The sequence below is a fragment of the Aulonocara stuartgranti genome (genome assembly GCF_965226115.1).
Source record: "Aulonocara stuartgranti genome assembly, chromosome: 17".
Classification (NCBI taxonomy): domain Eukaryota; kingdom Metazoa; phylum Chordata; class Actinopteri; order Cichliformes; family Cichlidae; genus Aulonocara; species Aulonocara stuartgranti.
Genome location: NC_138953.1, coordinates 12,149,821 through 12,169,087, shown reverse-complemented (window position 1 = coordinate 12,169,087; position 19,267 = coordinate 12,149,821).

The window sequence follows — 19,267 nt, the reverse complement described above, 5'->3', positions numbered from 1 at the left end:
CACCAGAGGAGCAGTGTGTAGGGACGGTACTTTGAACAGGGGCACTTCAGGGTAGACGTTCAGTGGATTCGAACCTCCGACCTTCCGATCATGGAGCCGCCACTCTACCTGCTGAGCTACCCCCAAATAGTCTTCTATGTGAAATAAATGTAACAATACTGAGTTAAACTTCACTTGTTTTATTGTTACCTATTACAGAACTTTCAATCCTTTTTTGACTAATAACTGTACTCTAAGTTTGCCCTGTCTAGGTGTATCAGAATCATGAGAAGAAAAAGTAGCCTTTTTGAACAATCAGTTGAAGACTCTGAATAGTTTAAAAAAAAAAAAGATTCATTAATTTTATGCATTAAGCCATTAATTGCATGTATCTAAATGATGGGAATTTGAGAACAGATGGCAAAACTAACAACAGACTACTGATTACAAGTTAAGGAAAAAAGTACTAATTGGTAGATATAATTATACTGTCCAATTTTGAGTGACTGGAGGGAGTAAATACAATGTATCGAGCATTACCCTGCCATCCTTACTATTACTTGCTGAATTTCAGTACTAAATCACAGACTTGTGTGAAACTTTGATGGTGAAACACTGTTTTGTTTATAGGAAGTGAAGTGCAAGTTATCCATGATTCAGCAGGAAATGAATGAGCTCTATTCAGGTATTACCAATGCATGAGAGAGCCCATTGTTCAGTAGAGTAACGATAAATGTAATTATACCTGTGAAATCAGTAAGTGCAACTTAGTTTGAATAGGAACAGTGGGACAAAGCAATTTGCATTATTTGGTTCATTTTGTGGGAGGTGTGCGTGTGTTGGGGGTGAGGGGCTAGGTCTAGTAAGTCAGGCTGGGTTTAGATCAAATAGAGGTCTGATCGTTCAGCATTTAAGTTAGAGCAGTCTTTAAATATGTGGGTTTGAGAATTGAGCTGGTACGAATCCAGGTAACTGGCACAATCCTACCCTGGGGCAAGATATTCATCCAACTGTTTCAGTGGTGATGTACTTCCAGGTTCCTGGAAATCAAGCTGGGAGGCTTGCCATCTGCTGGAAGAGTCGATGGTTGAACCTTCTTCGCTGGATCTTCTCCCGTTAAAATAAAAGACCTGACCTGCATTTAAAGATATAGCCCCCATTCTGCTTTGTCTTCTATTTGATCTAATCTTTCTCTTTTGTTGTGCTGTATTATATTCAATTGTAACATTAAAATCAGTTACTGCTCAGTGTAAATACAAATGCGGTACTTTTTAACTTAGCTTCTAATTCCTCAAATTCCTTTATTGCATATTACATACTTGGCATATTGACAAAATAGACATGAGACATTAAAAACGATTTTTAATGAAGCACTTAAGGACATGCAAGATCTTCATATCCATCTCTTTTTGTTAGTAAATGCAAATGTGCTTCTTTAGCTGTTTCATCAGATAAACACAATAATTTTAAAATGATTAATTTGACATTACTTGACTATATTATACAATTTTATTAAATACTGCTTCAGAAAAAAAGAATCCCATCTTTAAAATAGAAAAAGGCCATTCGCCTCATGCAGTGCAACACATCGTCGCATGGAGTCTATCAGATTGTCAATTGTGGCCTGTGGAATGTTGGTCCACTCCACTTCAATGGCTGTGCGAGGTTGTTGGATATTCGTGGGAACTGATACACGCTGTCGTATACGCCGGTCAAGCACATCCCGAACATGCTCAATGGGTGACATGTCCGGTGAGTATGCTGGCCATGCAAGAACTGGGACATTCTCAGCTGCCATCTGCCCTGAACAATGTGAACCATGATTCATCCGTGAAGCGCACACCTCTCCAACGTGCCAGACGCCATCGAATGTGAGCATTTGCCCACACAAGTCTGTTACGGCGACGAGCTGGAGTCAGGTCAAGACCCCGATGAGGACGACGGGCATGCAGTTGAGCGTCCCTGAGACGGTTTCTGACAGTTTGTGCAGAAATTGTTTGGTTGTGCAAACCAATTGTTCCAGCAGCTGTCTGGGTGGCTGGTCTCAGAGGATCTTGGAGGTGAACCTTCTGGATGTGGAGGTCCTGGGCTGGTGTGGTTACACGAGGTCTGCGGTTGTGAGCCCGGTTGGATGTGCTGCCATATTCTCTGAAACGCCTGTGGAGACGGCTTATGGTTGAGAAATGAACATTCAATGCACGGGCGACAGATCTGGTTGACATTCCTGCTGTCAGCATGCCAATTGCACGCTCCCTCATTGCTTGTGGCATCTGTGGCATTTTGCTGTGAGACAAAACTGCACATTCCAGGGTGGCCTTTTGTTGTGGGCAGTCTGAGGTACACCTGTGCACTACTCATGATGTCAGATCAGCATCCTGATGTGGCACACCTGTGAGGTGGGATGGATTATCTCAATATAGCAGATGTGCCCACTACCACACATTTGGACTGATTTGTGACCACTGTTTGGGAGGGATGGTTATATTGTGTATCTGGAATGAATTTTAGGTCTCTACGTCCATCCCATGGGGAATGGGAGCAGTAACAAAGGTGTTGCGTTTATATTTTTGTTGAGTGTACAATGTGTATGTTGATTTTTATGGGTATTAATCTGTGAAAGGGCATCTATTCATAGTCTGGACAGACCACACAGCCTTTGCCATAAATTAGTCAGGCAAATAGTTCAATAGCTCATTTTTGAGAAGATCCGGGTTCACAATTACTTGCCCAGAAATAAGAAAACCCAAAACCTGCTCTTTTTCCCAACAATTCTCTTCCACAGAGCACCAGACCCACACTCCCACCTACTTTCCTTACTTAGTAGACTTACATAGAAACTGAATGCCCTTCATCGTGCCCAGCTGGATGAGCCACTTTTTTAACCACTGTTCTCTGCTGTAATTATGTTTCAGCATTTTTAGGTTACATTCTATCCCATTTGATATAGTTTCAGACAAAGGCCCACAGTTCATCTCACAGGTATGGGAGGTGTTAAGATTCAATATTGAGGAAGGGTACAAGAGGTGATCGAAGAATAACCACACCGATCCCGGCCGGGTGAAGTCAAACGAAGATTTTAATGAATACACGCGTGGGAAGACAACTCTGTACGCAGACAGGAAGTAGTCTTCAACTTAATCAAAGCATGAACAGATATTTTATAGCATCAGGGTTTATTTACTGACGCCCCTTCATACGTCACAGATACATTTTATACATAGATCAGATCAACATCATCATTGACTTTTCACCTAGAAAATCATCTTCTATTTTCATGGCTAGCCCTTCCTGTCTACCTTTCAGTTCTTGTCTTGTTCCTCTTTCTTGCCGAGACACCAAGAAACGGTTCCTCTTTTACCAAGACAATTTTGCAGTTACAGCCAAACATAACTAACCTCTCCTCTAAATAAATCTAATTTAAAGTGTGTGTGTGTGTGTGTGTGTGTGTTGACCTCACATGCTCTTTGTGTCATCTCTTCACCTACTGTCTGTGTCTCGTCCTCAAATGCTCTTTCTCAATTCACCTGTTGCACTTCTGACCTTTTACCAGACCAGAAGCTCACTGAGACTATGTGTATGTCTTCTACTAAATAAATGTTTTAATCAAGAACCTCTACTAAAACCTTAATATAAAATGATCTGATATATAAGTGTTTTGTAAGCATGTATTGCAATTCCTTCTCTGGCTCCAAGTCACTTGCACAATAGATTGTCCGAACATCGCGCCGAACAAAGCTTCCGACCCCCAATTAATTGACCGAGCTCCAACTCTTTAATAAGCACAGATATGCATTGTGTATAAAATAGTCATAACTGCTTAAGGCCTTCTTAAAGCTATCTGTTACATTGTTAAAGCCTCGTCTTAGCCTGCGGCTCAAAATAACTTCCTGCTTCTTTCTGCATACAACTTCCTGTCAGCCTGCAACTCAGTCTTTCTGAAAGAGACACTGTTTAAACCTTGGAATGCAATATCCATGCTGCAGATTATATTATTAATGCAATGACAATTATTTGACAATAGCAGTAAAATAATTTCCCTCCTCGACAGAGGCTTTCACTTGGCCTTAGGGGCACAAGCAAGCTTGACATCTGATTTTCACCCTCAGCCCATTTGGGCAAACAGAATGTAACCATAAGGAGCTCTCCATCCCTGGACACGTAATGAACTGATTCATTTATCTGCCTTTGAGCCTTCTCTAGGCGATCAGCCTCCTCTTTTCCCTGAGGTGAAATAGCTGGTCCCTCCATGCAGCTACAGCACTGTAACATCTGGAGAACCACTAATGCTGTCCTCCTGAGAAAGACTGAGCAAAGTAAATGTTTGGCTGACTGTCACTGAATCCCAGCCAACCAGTTTACCTATTCTCTAAGGATGCTGCAGTAAAATCTAATCCTAAACAAATGTCCCCAAAATTATTGAGACTTTTGAGGTGGATAGTGCTGTTAACCCTATTTATGTTAATGTGAAGATCCTTAGAACTATGCAGATTCATGATACCGTCCACATGTCTCACTTCAAGCCAGTAACAAGCTTCTGCAAAAAATGTTTACATTTTTGACAGGATGACAGGATGTTTGCAGGGCACAAATATGCCATACACAGAGGCACATATTGTTAATGTAGTACATCAGTAAACATAGGATAAGAATGTGGAGAACAGTATCTGCAAGACCACTGCTGTAGTTGACGACAATGGAAAATATAGGGTGTATTTCACCAACTTTCTGAGCCACTGTGGGAAGTGGGTAAATGTCAGAAGTGCATGAGGGCAAGCTTAAAAAAATGCCTTGTTTTATGCCCCCATGCTTATGCCAAGATCTTTGTCGTACACTATTGTCTGAGACAGAATTAATTTGTGGAGTGTTTTTCAAAACACCATAACTCCCATTTGTAACGAAAAAATGTGTCAGCGTGTGCAGCAGCGTGCCATGGTGATGTTTTCTTAATGATTTTTGGATAACAGTGGAGCAGAGAAATAGCTTTAATTAGACTTTAGACACAGCCAAAAGATAAATTCATTATTATCCTTTGTCTTTTCATGGGTTTTGTTGACAAATGTGAAAAAATATCCATGTTTTTTTAAAAGTGTGTGTGTATGTGTTTGTGAGGGAGATTTATCCCAGATTCATTAAAGTCAGTTTCTGATCATCATTATTGAATATGAACTAACTGCCAGTCTTAGAATATCTGTCCTTTGTGAAATCAGGATTAAAGATATTTAGAGGATAACAGATATTATTAAAATACAAAGTCAGTGGGATTTATGGAAGTTAAATCTGAAATGAACAAAATTTTAATTTGCTCGCCAAAGATAATGGTAATTATATTATTCATGCTTTAGTTAGCAAGACCTCTGGTCTGAAATGTGGCTGTCACAATTACATGTCATGCTAAAGGCCACAAGGCTTTCGTGTGTGTGTGTGGGGGGGGATGGGGGACTTTTGGATCTCTGTTCATGAAGTTGAACTGATTGTAAATGACATGAGCTACTTATGCAGACCATTTTTACACCCTATCTAGACTACAATCAGTTTATCTCCCAGCCGCTCCTCACACTGACAACTTGTTCTCTTATCTCTCCAATACTCAATCTCCTGTGTCTCATGTGGCTGGAGCAAAAAAGACTAACATTAATTTACACCCAGGACATCATTCATCAGTTAACTTACTTCGATCACCAAGCGGCATTATTGTAATGAGCAACAAAACAAAATTAACAATAAGAAAAAAATCTGTGAAAGTGATTTTTTTTTTTTTAGAATTGCTGGCACGTGTCTTTGATGATGGAAAAGGTACATTTTGATTGTGACACATTGCTTTTTTTTCCTCATCAAAGTATTTACATTCACCATACAGTGATTAACCAGCTGATTAAACCACATGTCATAAAAACATAAATATGTTAGAAATCTGCCAAAAACTTGCTTGTTGGTCAAATAATAAACAGAATTAATATTTTTTTATATCCAAATTTGAACTGGCTCACCTTACTTCTCTGAGTAATCTAAAATTAATTATCTGTAACATTTAACCACTAAAACTAATTTTCTGTTCAGATATATAGATAAGGGTAACTTAAATTTTTAATTAAAAAAATATATGCTTTACTATTTTTCTGCTTTGGTCTTTGGTCTAATAAATTTGTACTGTATGTTGTCAGTGTAAGTTCCTCATCATCCAGCTAATGACATTCTCAAGTGCTTGAAAAGAAGACAAAAAGCATGTCCTGTGGTCTTGCATTACATCCAAGTGGCTTCATCAATTCTAAACCAACTGATAGAGAGTCAAAGGTTTTTACCCCTAATGGTGGCTGTCCCTTATGTGTTAGCGGCAGGTTTGCTGTCATCTTAAGTTTGTGTTCCATTGTTGGTGGGAGTCAAAGTGGAAGGACTCGTGTCTGGGTTTTTGGTGAAATTTAGTGCTGAGGCTTCTGTCTAGCATCACACAAATCTGATCAAGGATGAAGCCGGTGCAGCTCTATCCGCAGCTTCATGCTGTAGTCATTTTCTAACAGTCTCCACTGCAACAGTTATTCAACTCTTAATCAGTTGAGCAGAGAAGAATGGTGCACTTTTCTTTACCAGCTGGTAATAAGATGATCCTTTGGTCAATACTAAGGGACGGATTAGCGTCCTTTTCCTGAATGGTGAGGTTGGAAGTAGGTATTTTTGCACCAGAGAAGAGCATTGATACTTTCATCCTACTTTGTTATACTTCAGACTGTGCCAATTTATTCATTCTTATTGCTGTCTCTGTGCCTGTGATGAGGTACACAATGGGTTGATGATACAAAGATATAGCATAGTTGGATCATTTGGCTAGAATATCCCTATTTGATAAGTTGATAAGTACACGTATTTATCCTGGTGGTCTGTAGTGATGTGTCTGTAATGTCCTTTTGCAGTGATCCAGATGGTATGGTTATTACGCTGAATAGAAAATCCTTGCTTGTGGCATGTTGAACTTGAAGTTTCTTTGCCTTATATATGATGTGCAAACTTTGCACTCTCCATGAAGACAGAAACTTCTTGTAATGGAAGAAGGTTGTCTGTTCGAGCAGGGTTTGGTTGATCTAGTCCTGGAGTACATCTGTAGTAAAAGAGACCTGTCTTCTCCTTTTACTTTTAGAGCTGATTTTGTGCTCATCATAAGATCTGCACAGCTCTATGTCTCTTGACTGTGGACTCAAGGCACAAGCTCTTGGAAACCGGTGTGGACTGTCTGTACCTTAGTTTAAACAGAGCTGTTCCTATAGCCAGCTTTCCTGATACCTTTTCATACTTCTATGTGTTTCTCCCAAAGTACAACAGAATATGTCTGAGTAGGTTCTCAGTAATCCAGGGCGAGGTAGTCTTGAGAGCTTGAAAAATGGGCAAATTGACTTCATTTTGGTTCACAATTACATTTCATCTCTTTAAGCTGACATTATGGGATGCTCTGAGTGCACTACATACGGTACAGTAATGGTCCATTTAGAACATTCTAAATGGCAAATAAATAAATAAGATGACAAAGTGTTGAAGAATAAATAATTGAACAATTTTACTGTTGAAGTTTAAATTCATGTAACAATTTATATCTTACCTGTTCTCAATGTGACATTCAACCACATGATTTCATCATCAAACTCTGAGAATCTGAAGGAATGTGTGTACACAAGGTGCAAGGCATAAAATCTCAGATAAGTAGCAGGGTGAAGCAGCAGGTATCACAACAGTGCACGGCTTCCTTTTGTGTTGTTGCCTAGCCACATCAGGGGCGGCAATATTAGAAGCCGAGAGCTAACGGTGGGTTTCCAAGTAACAGAGTCCTCATTAGAAAGCTAGAGGAGTGACTGTGTCTTAAGTCAGTTTCTGATCTCAGGGGCTGAGTGGTTCATGTTTTTGAGTGCTTCATTTTTTCTCCCTCCTTGCTGATTAGTTTTGTTTTCACACTCTTTTTGCGTTCACTTTCACACTATGATTAGTTAGGTTTAGGCACTTAGACTACTTGCTTAGGTTGTTGCAGAAAACAGAGCTGACTTCTCAAGGACTGAGCTCATTTAAGTTGGTCTGAGGCAAAGTGGAAAACTGTCCAGTGGTCTGAGAAATCAAAGAAGCAAGCGTACATTTCAACTTCAAAAGTGTACTGCTTGGTCTCCTCAGCTCCCAAACACTTCCAGCGAGTTATTAAAAGAATAAGCGATGAAAGAAGAAAACAAAACAAAAATAATTTCATATTGGTGTCATCAAATGAAAAATTAGCATGTTTCTGAAAATGATACAATTTCTACATTTTATCGCTGAATCATTTTGGTTTTGACTTTGGAAAAGGGTTCATTTACTCAACAAGAGCTAAAAAGTTTCACCCTAGGTATGCTTTGAGTTTTACAATGTATCAAAATGATTTCCAGCTCATTGTCATTTTTTTTCTCCTAATCTTTCATCCAAGACAGTGAATGAACTGAAATTGTGTTTTTCTTTGAGCAGTTTTGAGTTTCTCAGAGTTAAGCAGTAGTAGGGCATCAGCTTTGATTGCTTCTCAGCCTGGAGTGGAGCAGCAGATCCATACTCGAGCCTGCAGTGGGCAGGTGCAGGAAAAGGCCCTGATAATTGGCTGGCTAGTGTGGCTAGGCCTCCGGTGGGGCTGGGCTGTGACTCCTGAGGAAGACACACAAAATGAGCTACTGCATCAAAAATTGAGGTTGGCAACCTCCATGCACGTCCGGGCGATTTTTCAAATGAACATTTCTCAGCCCCAGAGGAAACCATGGCGCTCCTGCTATCATAAGCAATTTGAATAAAAATGGACACAAAATACTTTTTTTCCTGACATGCATTAGTAGGTTGGGCAAGAGGGCAAGCTGTGATATTCAAAGAGTTGTGGATAAGAGAGCAGGAACAAAAAGAGACGTGTTTTATTTTCTAAAGAAATGAGGTTAGCATATTTTGGTGACTGTAGTATCTCTTTTAAGCCTCACGTTTCCTTTTCCTCTTCTTTAAAGAATGAAAAGAGATCAGAGAAATGGGCTTTGAGTCCTAATAAGAACTATAAGGGCTGCGAGGAGCATTTTGCTGGCATTGACAAGGAGCTTTGAAAGCCCAGAGCAGAAATAGCTCAGTTTTCACATCAGAGGTTCTAAACCTCTTATTAAAGTTTGATAAATGTTGCGCTAGACATGTGTGTTATCAGCTTTCTTTAATCCAAAGCAGCTATAATAACACAAAGGTCTGCATTGTTTTTCTACAGTTGCATATTTAAAAACAGAGTGAAATGGTAATTTAAGATATGAATATATTTCAGGTGGGAATTCATCACATTCTTCAGAGATTTGATTTAATACCTCAATAGAGCGTGAGTTTTAGCTGACACGGAGTCTATGGAGAAGCACACTTTCACCAACACAACAGTGACACTAAAAAAGCAGGCCAAACAACAAATACTGTGTCTTAGAAATGATGTTTCTGTAGAACTAAATAGCAAAAGCAAAAAGGGAGAAAAAAAATAATTGTGGTCCATTTACAGTAGGGCAACTCAGAAATATATCGATGCATGAGTTATATAATCACTGTTATATGTTTGTATTCCACCAAAAAATATCTGAACTTTTAATACACTTGTATTTTGTATTGAATTGTACTGCTACTTTATTGTACTGTAGTAATGAAAGGATTATTATTCAAAATGTTGTGGCCAGCTTGTGACCTACGTTCATACAACCTGAACCTAAACCATAGATAAAAAGTCTAAATGTGAGCGCTAGCCTCTAGAACGAGAGCTTTCTGTGTCTGCAGTCTGAGTTACCCCTTGCCCACTTTGAATGTGATGCTTGTTGAGTAAACCAATATTTTGCCCACTGATGTGGCCTAACAAGTAATTCATATATTTAGACTCGGCAAGCTAGTATAGCAACCCCTCAGTGGAGTTAGCTGGATGCCACACATCCGCTTGACTTGATTGGCTTGTGTATTTCTTAAAATTTCATCTGAAATTACTGTATTACACATAGACTTCTTAGTAGACTTCTTTGCTCCATCAACTTTTATATGTCAGCTAGAAAATATTTTCCAAGCAAGCAACCCTGAGCAACCTAACAGACATTGGTGGGTGTAATGCATTCTAATGTATTGCATTGCTGTAATTACATTACATTTCTTTTCTTTCTGGAATGGAGTAATCTAAGACACAAGGGTACTTAATTCAGCAACCATACCAATTAAATTATGTATCCTTTAACCCTTGCATGGTGTTCGGGTCTGTGAGACCCGTTTTCAGTTTTTTTCAAAAGAAAAATTAAACAATTAATTCTTTTTTCAACCTGAAATTCATTGGCTTTGGCTTATTTTCTGTGAAGAACATAAATCCGGACTAATTTTCAATGACCTCATACTGTACCTCCCCCCACGCATTTACATTACATACAAGGTGTTTGGGTCCACTGGACCCAGGTCTAATAAAAGTGTTGAAAGTGTAGGTCCTGTGTTCCCACACTCTGTCCTTCTCCTTTCTGGTGCTGCTGATAGTGTTTTCTTCCCCTCCTGCTCCCGCACAAAGTTGCAACATTGTTGAAAATTCAACTATCAACACCGTCTGCTCTTACATTCCCACACATTTTACCCTCTTTCTTGAGGGATCCAAATTTTATTTTCTCATACCCTGTCCCACCTGCAAATTAGGGGCATAATACTATAAATAAGACTTTGCCAGTGTGGTTCTTTATCACAACTGATCAAGATGGCAAAAGATTATCTGCTGCGAGGGCCATCCAATTGATTTTGGAAGAGAGAGGGGCTTCTGATGATGATGTTGACAAAGAGGTTTCAGAATATTTCACATTTCTGAAAATTCAGAGTCTGACAGTGACTTTGAAGAAGAGGATGAGGTTGAGCACCATCTAGTAACAAAACGAAGACGAGTACCCCATCTGCAGCCAGCTCCAGGACCAGAACAAGCCCACCAGACAGCAAGTGAAGAAATATGGATGTCAATAACTGGTGAAATTGAATGGTCTTCTTGCCCAAGAAATGAGCCACCCTACAGAGCTGTTACTGTGATAAGCCAGGGCCAACACGGCTGACAGTTACTTATGTGCAGGACATCAAGTCTTCATTTGAGCTTTTCATCCCAGATTCCATCCAGAAAATTATTCTAGATTGCAGTAATCTAGAAGGAAGGTGTTTTTTTGGAGAGAGGTGGAAGGAGAAGGACCAAATTCATCTAAGAACCCCAAAGGCCTACTTTGGGGTTCTTATCCTTGCAGGAGTTTTCAGGTCCAAAGGGGAATCGACAGAATCCCTGTGGGATGCAGAAACCGGCAAGAACCTTTCCGTGCATCAGTGTCTCTGGAAAACTTCCACAAAATTTCCAGGATTATCCGTTTTGATAACCGAGACGACAGACCAGCTCGACGGCAGAGAGACAAGCTAGCTGGGCTAGTAACAGCTCGACGGCAGAGAGACAAGCTAGCTGCCATCAGGACAGTGTGGGATAAGTGTGTGCACCACCTCCCCCTGTTTTACAACCCTGGGCCTAATGTCACCATTGATGAGCAGCTGATCCCATTTAGTTGTGGGAACATATTGCTTCACGTGTAAATGTGTTGTGTCTTTCCACTCACTCCACTTGATTATAACTGATTAATTTTTTTATAACATTTTATAAAAAAAAAAAAAAAAAAAAACGAGAAGCACATTAATTCATAAATGTGATCTAACAAAGGTAAAGGGAAAAAATTAACCATGTTTGCTGTTCATATGGCTTGTAATTGGGATGACGTAAACATCTGTTGAGTAATTTAACATAAAATTGTTTGATAGTGTTAATTTGGAAAGCCAAAACTCTAGCGGGTCCACCAGACCCATGAACACTGGCTGAGCAACAAAAATATGAACACCACACAAGGGTTAAAAAAATGTGCATGCTAGGTGGACAGAATAAAAAAAAAAAACACCTAAGAAATCAAACATGAAAAAAAAGTGATGGTCAGTGGCAGGAGGTGATAAATAGTAAAATGATCTACACCTTTTGTAAAGTGGAGTTCTGAACGTTAATTTTTATTGGAAAAAAAGCACAAAAATGTGGTGGTACAGTAGAAACTGCACCTCATTCAGAAACACCTGATTTCTCCTGCTAACTCATAGCATGTGCAAACAATCAACCCAAGGTTGATTTTCATATAAACATTTCTATCTACACCCATTTTTAAAAAAGAATTTTTTTGACTACAACATTTTCTCTGTGAAGTGTTCTTTGAGCTGGTTTTCAACTGTTCTGTCGGCCTTGTGTTGACACTTAATTCAATTCAATTTCATTTCATTTATACAGCGCCAAATCACAACAACAGCCGCCTCAAGGCGCTTTATATTTTAAGGTAGACCTGACAATAATACATACAGAGAAAAATCCAACAAACATATGACCCACTATGAACAAGCACATTGGCGACAGTGGGAAGGAAAAACTCCCTTTTAACAGGAAGAAACCTCCGGCAGAACCAGGCTCAGGAAGGGGCGGGGCCATCTGCCGCGACCGGTTGGGGTGAGAGAAGGAAGACAGGATAGAAGACATGCTGTGGAAGAGAACCAGAGACTTAAACACTAAAAGAAAGATATTGTGTGTTTCCTCAAAATGACTGAGATTTATGTCAGTGAGTGGGACTGTAGCCTAAAGTTTATATTGATAAATGATAAAAGACTGATTTCAACTGGATGATTTTTTTAAAATTGGAAGACAGTGGAAACAATGCAAATGAGAGGATCCTGGCAATAAACCAAACCGAAATAGTGACTTCACCTTTTAGCTAATTTGTTGCTGGATTTATTAAGACTTGTTAGCTCTAAAACCACTAGATTGCTGATATGAAAGCTTGTGAGACAAAACACAAACAGCATCAACAATATAAAGCAATGAGCCAAAAGGGCCAAACTTTTACATAGAAGAGGTGATTAACAATGCTCCGTGTGTCCATACAAGCAAACACTTGTACACATCACATTGATGCAGCTTCTGTGAGGCAGAACAAATACAACTAGAGTTTCTCAAAGCTGAAAGTTGAATTTTTCTACCTCATTATCCAAAATATTCTATTCTCCTCCAGGCTACCCTCAAATCTGATGATTTGGGGGAAAAAGTTTGCCTCAGATCGAGTTTGCATGTCACGCCTGGACAGAACTTGGCAGAGCTGATTGAGGAACACATTTGCATTTGGCCGACCAAATCAGTATTTTTATAGACCTCTTTCACAATTACATATTCTCAGTGTTAATGTTACTTTCAGATGGAATTAGTTCTTTATGTGCTCTGATGCTTGTAGTCCATTAATTTAGTTTTATTGCCGCTAAATTAGATTCACTTACTCCCTCTGGCAAGGAAGTGGAATGTGCATAAAAATAACTTATACCCCTAAACATTTGTTCTCAAAATATTCAGCTCAAGTGCAGTGTAGGTAGGCCACCTGCATGTCAATAACCTTCAAAACTCCTTCGTGTTTTTGACGTTTATTATATGAACCGCATTGCCCGCGTTCTCTTTTTTCTTCTTTTTTTCCATTTGCATCTTTAAAGCAGTCACAAGCTGTCTCTTGCCAAGCTAGGACATCATGTCTCACCACCCACTCAACTTTCCGAGGGAATGTTTCCTCTAAGGATCTGGCATCCAGATAATGATAATATTGTCACCTTCACCCACTACAGTCGGTGCAGATGGTGCTCTTTCCTTTTCATCCTTTAACATTATGCTTTAGTGCCACTATTAAGGCATTATGAGTTTGCAGTAGTGTTTTCTTTCTGCTGGAGAAAGGTCTGTGACTCTCAGGGTCACTTTGGGAATTGTTACTGATTGCAGCTTGTGTGGTGAACTATGAAGTACATTTTCAAAGAGCAATGCAGATTATTCTGGAGCCAGAAGTATGCCGAGGAGAAACTACATGACAGCAAGCAACAAGCAAAGGAGAACAAGCTGCTGAGAATATTTTGAGTCTCAAAATCACAGAACACCTGCCTTTGGAGAAGAGAAATGCTGCTGTTTGAAAGTTGAAAGGGCATCATGTAAAGAATTTAATGTAAACCTTTGAGTTTGAATATGCAACAAACTTCATTTGATATGACAAAGAAGCTGTGGACCACAGTTTTGGGAAACAAAGGATGATTTGAATCTTGAAAGTATAATAATGAGTAATAATGTCAGTAATAATATGTAGATACTAGGCTACACTAACGCCAGATAACATCATCTTTGCATAGTCTAAAAGGATGAAAAAATTATAAATAAAATGCATTTTCTTTGTAAACCCCAAACTAAGTGCACTAAACGATGGTAGTGCACAGTATGTAATTCTGTTAATTAGACTATAAATATTAATGTTCAGGGTTTTTGCCAGAAGAGTTGTTAAGCCAGACGGCTACCCATCCACCTACTGTAACACAAACAGTGTTATGTATGTGCAACTCTTGCTACATTTGTAAAAATAAAAAGAAACTAGAGACTTCATTTTCTACTCCTGGTTTGAAAACAATGTAGTGTAGTGTATTCCAGCAAAAGCACAGTCAATCCCAATTAACCTCCTTCACATACAGCAATTAATAATCTAATTAGTGGATATGCAGTAAATGAACAGCTATCATTAGTTACCATCACTGTTATATCTATGTATGGAAAAATAAGGATAATTAGGAAGGTTCCATAACCTTATTGGCCATACAATAAAAACCTTGATCTTTACCGTCAATCCTTTTCAAACTATACCACTGAATCGGTGGCTGTTTTTCATGCCAAATCCCTGGCTATTACAGTCTGTGTGTCAAAGTATATACTGAGCCCCAAGTTGGTCCTGATGCATCTGACTGAGTGTGTGTCAAAAAGATGTTGTATGAAAGTCCCAATCCATTTACCACATACTTGGAGGTATTGTAAAGTTGCTATAAGTGGTCAGACATTTGTGTCTAAAAGGCATATCATTAATGGTCTAGCAACGTTAAATAAGTACAAGACAGACAAGACATTGAGCGTGTTTTTCACTAACAAGCATAAACTTAATTTTATATAAGAAAAATGAAAGTGAGTCTTACTGTATTTCGCTAAACTGTTACTCAAGAAAAAACCCCAAGTCTATTTACATGGCATTTTAAACATTCCCCACATGCAGTTGCTTTTCATGAAAAGAATGCTCAGCTCTTTTTTTTTCCAACCTTCATTTAAGAAGGCTGGAAAGCTATTTTCTTTGAGGATCTTTACAATATAGCTTTCAGGGCTCTTAAGCTGTGAGTTCATTCAAATGGACAAATTCTGAAGAGCCTTGGAACACCATTGAGCTTCTATACTGGAACTTTTACAATTTTTTATAAAATATCACTGCAGCTCTGTTAGCCCCTCAGAGTTGAGCTGTGGTGGAGCATCAAGTTATTGCTCTCTGAGCCTAGAGGGGAGCACACCTTAATACTTCATACAGTCTGAACAGTTTTGTTCTGAAACAGTTGATTGTCTTATTTGATTATTCATTTCTTCTTTTTTTTAAGTTACAGTTTTTAAAATGATTATTCATTGTAATTGCAAGTTTTGTCATGTCAGTGCTTCCTTAAATATCTGTGGATATCCGTGATAATGGTGTTTGTTCGTGGTCCAAAACACATCACAGCAAAATCTTAATGATCATAATAAAAACATCTAAGTTTAATATAAGATACCAGAACACACTTGTTTACTGACCATCTGCCCTCAGCTCTCATGAACACTTGAAGTTCCTTAAAACTATTTTTTTCAACTGGTTTTACATTTCTCACACTTACACTGATGTGACTTTGTTTCTCTCATTTTTGATAGATTTGGAGATGTTCTGACACAGTCGTCTATCCGTCACAGTTAGGCTCTTTCAAACAAAATCCCTATACTTGCCAGTTTTTCCTGCTGCTAACACATCAACTTGAAGACAAAATCTTCTTAATACATCCCCTACTAGCAGGTGCCATGATGAAGAGATAATCAGTATTATTCAGTTAACCTCTCAGTAGCCATTATGCCTAATCAGTATAACTGCTTGAATTAGGTTAATTTACCAATAAAGAAGTTCAGCAAAAGTAATAATGAGTCTGGTGTGACTTATGGGTGTTCAAAGCCTGAGTTAAGGGTTTTATCCGCCTAGATTTGGATGCAGCCATAAATAAACAATAGGTTGGTTTCAGGAAGTAAGCATAACTAAATTTTAAACTGTTTACCAACAAATTAAACTTACATCAATGGTTTCTGTTATTCAAATCAAAAACTCAGTTTACAGCTTGTAAACTGTAAACCATATTTGTGAACAATTTATTTAAAATGTATATCTCATTTTGGACTGATTCAATGGCCACTCATGCTACTTTAGAAAAGAAGTTAGATCTAATCATACATTCATGCAATGGTTGATTTTGAACACGTCAAACATTTTATCCGGGTCACATCTAGAGTACAGCCAGTTTAGAATCACCAGTTCATCTAAAATGCATATTTTTGAAATGCGGGAGCAAAACACATTACATTTATAATAAATGCTAAAGGCATTAAACTGTGGGCATGCAAAAGCTTTCCCTTTATTCTTTCTTAGAGATACAGTACAACATTTCCATTTCTTTTCTTTGTTTTTCTTGATAAAAGCATTATAATGATAGTCAGACGCATGAAAAAATTAGATTCATGCTTGGTTCCCTATTGTCTCTTGGAGCTGCTGTTTGTGGAAAACATCACTTTTATGTTAAATGAAATAGAAGTGGCTACATGGCGTAAGAGAACATTACACACAGGGGTTACTTTGATTACTGTAATGCATGGATAATTTCAAGCCAAATAACTATGCAGAAAAATAATGACAAAAGCAAAATACCAGACAGTCTGGTGCATGTTGTGGCTTACGCTATGTTCTATTAAATGTTGGAAAGCATAAATTCCCTGCTGCTATCGTATAATTACAGTATTAGTATGTTACAGGAGTTTAGCTCAGATATGAGAAAACAAATGAGTGAAGCATTTTCTGCTTGTGAGATTTCATCTAACTAGCAAATATGTATTCTTTCCATACAGTGTTACCTTGTGTCAGAGTGTTTTTGCAAGGTCCAATCATCTACTGATCTACTCTTTCTACCAGTGCAATCCATTATATAAGTAAAGCAATGCTAAGATTCATATATTGAGTAATTTATCACACATTATCGTTCGGTTGCATAGCTAAAAGTACTCCATTGTTAATTTTTTAAGCTGCCTTAAGCTTAAAAAGCTTTAAGTGGTGCAAAACATGTGGTTGAATAAAAGTATTTAGTTTTTATCCTTCTGCTGTTCTAGCAGAAAGAAGTAGCTGAGACTTCTAGCATAAAAGCATCACTGCCATCTAAACGTGGGGAAAACTCGTGCTTTCATCATGTGAAACACACAGAGGCATACTACAACGTGTTTGTGTGTTGGGGTCAGAGCTGCAAACTACACTAAGTACAAAGCACCTAAAGGATCTGGAGTTTGAGGCTTATATTTCAGGTTGGAGTAAGACATAAACCCTGCAAATTACAACAGACTACAAACCACGGGGAGAAACACCTGAGATATCAGGCTTTGATGCTGTGTCTTCCCCACTGCATCAAACATCAATGCATGAGAACAAATCTAAAGTCTAGAAGAGATCTTAAATCCAGAAACTTTCTTCTTATCACTACTGACTATTGCACATATTGCTGCATTTCTAAAATAAGTCAAACAATGGCTCATCCTCACAGGAAAAACAATGCTGGACACTGGTTGCTTTTTCACTTATTTTCAAACTAGTCAGTCAGTATCTGACCATTTTATTTGTTAAGCCACTTAACACTGACCTATCAATCATTTCAGCACAATAAAAGACACCTAACTCAAGGTCTTAACCAGTGTGATGTTTACACGTAACAGAAAACCCTCATATTGGCTAAATGAATATTCTGAATTCAGACTCAATACACTGAAGGAATTTTTTAAAAGGTTTAATGGGAAACAACAAGTTATTTACCGAGGACGGGAGCAGAGCTTGAGTTATGGTTAACTCAGTGATGGACTGCTGGAAGCCTCGTGGAAGGAAAGAGAGGGTAATATACAGGGAGTGCAGAATTATTAGGCAAATGAGTATTTTGTCCACATCATCCTCTTCATGCATGTTGTCTTACTCCAAGCTGTATAGGCTCGAAAGCCTACTACCAATTAAGCATATTAGGTGATGTGCATCTCTGTAATGAGAAGGGGTGTGGTCTAATGACATCAACACCCTATATCAGGTGTGCATAATTATTAGGCAATGTCCTTTCCTTTGGCAAAATGGGTCAAAAGAAGGACTTGACAGGCTCAGAAAAGTCAAAAATAGTGAGATATCTTGCAGAGGGATGTAGCAGTCTCAAAATTGCAAAGCTTCTGAAGCGTGATCATCGAACAATCAAGCGTTTCATTCAAAATAGTCAACAGGGTCACAAGAAGCGTGTGGAAAAACCAAGGCGCAAAATAACTGCCCATGAACTGAGAAAAGTCAAGCGTGCAGCTGCCAAGATGCCACTTGCCACCAGTTTGGCCATATTTCAGAGCTGCAACATCACTGGAGTGCCCAAAAGCACAAGGTGTGCAATACTCAGAGACATGGCCAAGGTAAGAAAGGCTGAAAGACGACCACCACTGAACAAGACACACAAGCTGAAACGTCAAGACTGGGCCAAGAAATATCTCAAGACTGGTTTTTCTAAGGTTTTATGGACTGATGAAATGAGAGTGAGTCTTGATGGGCCAGATGGATGGGCCCGTGGCTGGATTGGTAAAGGGCAGAGAGCTCCAGTCCGACTCAGACGCCAGCAAGGTGGAGGTGGAGTACTGGTTTGGGCTGGTATCATCAAAGATGAGCTTGTGGGGCCTTTTCGGGTTTAGGATGGAGTCAAGCTCAACTCCCAGTCCTACTGCCAGTTTCTGGAAGACACCTTCTTCAAGCAGTGGTACAGGAAGAAGTCTGCATCCTTCAAGAAAAACATGATTTTCATGCAGGACAATGCTCCATCACACGCGTCCAAGTACTCCACAGCGTGGCTGGCAAGAAAGGGTATAAAAGAAGAAAAACTAATGACATGGCCACCTTGTTCACCTGATCTGAACCCCATTGAGAACCTGTGGTCCATCATCAAATGTGAGATTTACAAGGAGGGAAAACAGTACACCTCTCTGAACAGTGTCTGGGAGGCTGTGGTTGCTGCTGCACGCAATGTTGATGGTGAACAGATGAAAACACTGACAGAATCCATGGATGGCAGGCTTTTGAGTGTCCTTGCAAAGAAAGGTGGCTATATT